A 5,000-nucleotide genomic window follows, 5' to 3' on the forward strand; every position below is an offset into this window, starting at 1 on the left:
GAGAAAAAGGAAGAATATACAACAGAGGAAGAGATCGTGGAGGAGGAGAAGAAGAAGAAGAAGAAGAAGGAGGAGGAGGAGGAGGAGGAAGAGCAGGAGATAAAGTAGTGGGCAAAAGGAAGAGATTTTGAAGGAGGAGAGGAGGGAGAGGAATTGGAGGTGATGGAGGCGGAAGATTAAGGCAGAAGGAGGAGGAGGAGAAGGAGAAGGAGAAGGAAGAAGGAGGAATAGACGGAGAGGAAGAAAACGTGAATGAGAAGGAGGGGTAGGAGGAAGGTGAAAAGAAAGATAAAGTGAGGGAGGAAGAGGGGAGAAAGAACAGGAGGAGGAGGAGGAGGAGGAGGAGAAGGAGAAGGAGGAGGACGAAGATGAGGAAGAAGAGGAAGAGAAGGAGGAGGAAGAAGATGAGGATGAAGAGGAGGAGAAGGAGGACGAAGAAGATGAGGAGGAGAAGGAGGACGAAGAGGATGAGGAGGAAGAGGAGGAGAAGGAGGACGAAGAGGATGAGGAGGAAGAGGAGGAGAAGGAGGATGAAGAGGAAGAGGAGGAGAAGGAGGATGAGGAGGAAGAGGAGGAGAAGGAGGATGAAGAGGATGAGAAGGAAGAGGAGAAGGAGGATGAGGAGGAAGAGGAGGACGAGAGGATGAGGAGGAAGAGGAGGAGAAGGAGGGATTATTACTGATGAGGTCGAGGACTTTGAGGCTAAACTTCAGGCCTCTTACTCGCCCTCCGCGATACTTCGGAGGGAGTGGGAGTGAGTGAGAGAGGACTTAAGCTCGCCCTCGAAGGAGAAAGGGGAAGTGGGGGGGGGGGGTCATCTCTCCAAGTAGTCTCATCTTCGTAGAGCCTAAGGACGTAATTGTAATATACAGAAAGGGGTTTATGCTCGAGGAGTCCTGTCTGGTGGATACAGTATATTCTCTTCATAGAACTTACGGAATAGCTGTAGGACGCATCCTTGGGTGCTGGCAGAAGTCGGAAAGTGGGAAAACAATATGTATATATATATATATATATATATATATATATATATATATATATATATATATATATATATGTATATATATATATATATATGTACATATATATATACATATATATGTATACATATATATATATGTATATATATATGTATATATATATACATAGAGATATATATATATATATATATATATATATATATAATATATAAACATATATATTATATGTATTTATACATACATACATACATATATATATATATATATATATATATTATATGTATATACATGTATATATATGTATATATATATATATATATATATATATATATATATATATATCACATGAATAAGTAAATGAATAAAAATTGATAGATAAATATATAAAATAACAAGCAAATAGATAAATTGATAAGTAAATGACTGCAGAAATAAATGAATAATTGAATGAAGAAATAAATGAATAAATGAATACAAATAACAAAAGTAAATGAATAAACAGAATAGAATAAAACTAATAATTAATGAATAGATAGTAGATAACTAGGTATAGAACTAAACAGATAAATAAACAATCCAGTTATATGATGTATTGGAGCAAAGGTCGTGACCGCGCATAGCCGAACCCACCCTTCTCCCCTCCCCGACTCTTGGCTTCTACAAGAACAAAATTCGCCCCGCGGAGCTGATGTCGTTTCAGCTGAAGTTCCCTAAATGCGTCCGTCCTTCCTTCCCGGGTCCCTGAAGACGATGAGGAAGACGAGGAGGAGGAGGAGGAGGAGGAGGAGGAGGAGGAGGAGGAGGAGGAGGAGGAGGAAAGAGGTCCCCGCTAATTAGGGCTTTGTCTTGAGCAGAGAGGAACGTGCACTGAATGGCTTAAACAAAGTTAACTGAGGCCAGAGAGGGTATCTATTAGAGACGCCAAGGTGCCTTTTGTCCTTATGGTGTTCTCCGAATGTTTGTTCGTTTGTTTGTCTGCGTATTTATGTGTGCGTATTTGCGTGAGTATCTGTGTGTGTGTGTGTGTATGTTTGTGTGTATGTGTGTGTGTAGGTGTGTGTATTTGCCCATATGCGTGTATGCCCACATGTATATATATGTGTGTGTGTGTGTGTGTGTGTGTGTGTGTTTGTTCATATGCGTGTATGCCCACTTGTATGTGTGTGTGTGTGTGTGTGTGTGTGTTTGCCCATATGTGTGCATGCCCACACGTATGTATGTGTGTGCGTGTGTGTATGCATGCGTGCATGTATCTCTGCATGTTGTTTAATTCGCCACTAATTTCTGTGCTCTGGTGACGCAATTAAAGGCGTGCTTGTTTCGCACTCGCTTAGTAGCGCATTCGAGTCCCGCATAATAAGGCAAAGGTGACGGCTTCGACCGTAGCAACGTGCCTCCCGGCGAGGGCTTCTCCTCTAAAGGGGCCTTTAGACGGCCAATCGGTTTGACAAACCCGGTTTGTCAAACAAGTGTTTAAAGTGATGTTTGACCTTGTGAATAGGGTATTTGGTTGTCAAACACGTTCGACAAACGTGTTTGACGACCAAATACCCCATTCACAAGGTCAAACATCACTTCAAACACTTGTCTGACAAACCGGGTTTGTCAAACTGTTTGACCGTGTGAATGGCCCTTAATGGACACAGCGGTCTACGATTGAAGGCAGTGCAATTCGGTACGAATAAACAGCGCCACATAATAGGCACTTGCTTTGTTACCTCGCTCTTGTGCGGTGTTCCTTGCTAGTCAATAACAAACGTACTCTGTCTTCAGGTGCCACAGACACCTATATGCCTTAAGGTTCTTCGCTGGCGAAGCAAAATCCTTCGTCCTCCTCCACAACTTCTCCAGGAAGTGATCCAAGCAAGTTCCTTCAGTGATGCATAAAGGAGAAGGTAAGGAGTCTACGCCAGGAGGCACGTAGCAGCGACCAAAACCGTCACTTTTGACCTCTGTGCTTGGACTGCCAGGGAATGTAGCAGTTACTGTTGGGAGTCGGTGACGGGTGCTTTTTTTTTTTTTTTTTTTTTTTTTTTTTTTTTTTTTTTTTACCATACGGACCTTTTTTTTTTTTTTTTTTTTTTGGGGGGGGGGGGTTACCCTCCCTCGTCACTCAACTGAACATTTTCACTAAGACCGTCACGGTATTATGACAGTGATATCTCAGTGATATATCAGTGATATATCAGTGATATCTCAGTGATATCACAGTAACATTACAGTGCCCCGCTACCCGGGAAACTAGCCTCAAATGATGCGAGACTCCGCCTAGTCGAGGCTTTTTGGGATACACAAAGAACCTGCAATTATCTTGGCCTTCCAGACGGAACCTAACACGTAGAACTTTAGGAAGTTTAATTACAGAAGTCTCGTAGATCCAAAGGTAAGGGTCCTCGACTTCGCCTACGACCAGAATTCACCGATGAAGACCCACTCGACAGCGCAGTGGTAGCGTTCGCAACTGCTGCTACAGCGGTCCGTGTTCGAATTCCGCTAGGGCTGAAATTATTTCAGTATCGCTGCGCTGCGAGTCGTTACTCCAACTCTCGTGGGCGGGGAGTTGGGGGTATGTGTGCGGGTAAGGTCACAGCATTACCCATAGATCGGTCATATATGACCTCTGAGCTCTCTTCCGGGAGGATAATAGCTGTCGATCACGAGTCGAACACGTGATCCGAGACAATGGTGAAACAATGGGTTTGAGTTTGAGCCCAACCAATCGTCTGCCGCTTATGGATTGGGCCATAGTCGTAAAGCATTTCACCCAATGAGCTCCCTGCAGTTGAATAAAATCACCTGACGACAGGAAGGAAGTATGCACAGGAACAAAAATTTTGGTATTCTCATGACGCCTTTTGCACTGAAAAAAGTATCATTTACTTATCCGTTAACAGATCTACTTTTTTTTTTTTTTTATAAAATAACTAATATTCTGCAGAATTTTATCCAGCGCGCCTTTTCAATGACCGAATTGCTCTTACATGAGTTTAAGAACTCTATGGAATTCTTGCAAAGTTAAATCTCCAATCATTACAAAAGTGTACACAGACAGATCCTCCTTCAATAGCTCAACATACCTTAGATAACGAGAGAGAGAGAGAGAGAGAGAGAGAGAGAGAGAGAGAGAGAGAGAGAGAGAGAGAGAGAGAGAGAGAGAGAGAGAGAGAGAGAGAGAGAGAGAGAGAGAGAGAGAGAGAGGGAAAGAGAAGGGTGGAGGGAAGGAAGGGAAGAGAAGAGGAGGAGAAGGAAGGAAAGAGGAGTGGAGAGAGGGAGAGGGAGATGGAGGAGGGAGAGGGAGGGGGAGAAGGAAGGATACACGGAGAAGGAGACGGGGAAGGAGGGAGGTGATGGTGGGTAGGAGGGAAACGATGATGAAGGAAGAAGGAAGAGAAGTGTAGGAGGGGAAGAGATGGGATAGGATGAAAGGGAGAGGAGAGAGAATGGGGTAAAAGGAGGAGAAGGAGGAGGGGAGAGGAGGAGAGGAAGAAGGAGAGGACGGGAGGGAGGGAGGGAGGGAGAAAAGGAAAGAGTTTTGCAAAAATGCAGAGTAGGGAGAAAGGGAGGGGGAAAGGAGGGGAAACAAGAGAAAGCAAGGGGAGGGAAGGGGAGGGGAGGGGAGAGGAGGGGAGAGGGAGGGGAGGGGAGGGGAGGGGAGGGGAGGGAAGGGGGAGAGAGGGGAGGGAGAAGAGTGTTGTCGTGGCCATTCGAACCATAAAAGTTCCGCTGAACTCGTTAAGAACCAGACTCTGTGTGATCAGAATAATATTCTTTGCACCTCTTTATCCCATCTCTCATTTACCCTTCCCTTCCCTCTCAACACTTCTCTCTCTCTCTCTCTCTCTCTCTCTCTCTCTCTCTTATCACCCCCTAGCGCAAGTATTACAAAAGTTACATGAATAACATATGCAGCTTTCGTACTCAAATGTTTATCTGATACAATTTGCGCGCTGTTGGGGCTCGTATCCAATTTGTAATATTATTGACAAAGGGGTAAAATAATTTCCCACAGCCAGAGGAACA

At 44.1% G+C, this 5,000-nt stretch overlaps 1 protein-coding gene across 1 annotated transcript in view; it reads left to right on the plus strand.

Annotated features, from left to right (window-relative positions):
- LOC143019637 (5-hydroxytryptamine receptor-like) overlaps window positions 1-5,000 on the plus strand; it is a 609,452-nt gene that overhangs the window by 339,948 nt on the left and 264,504 nt on the right. The window lies entirely within an intron of this gene.

Source organism: Oratosquilla oratoria, chromosome 37 (assembly GCF_046742065.1).
Source record: "Oratosquilla oratoria isolate Oo_2021 chromosome 37, ASM4674206v1, whole genome shotgun sequence".
In the NCBI taxonomy this organism is placed as follows: domain Eukaryota; kingdom Metazoa; phylum Arthropoda; class Malacostraca; order Stomatopoda; family Squillidae; genus Oratosquilla; species Oratosquilla oratoria.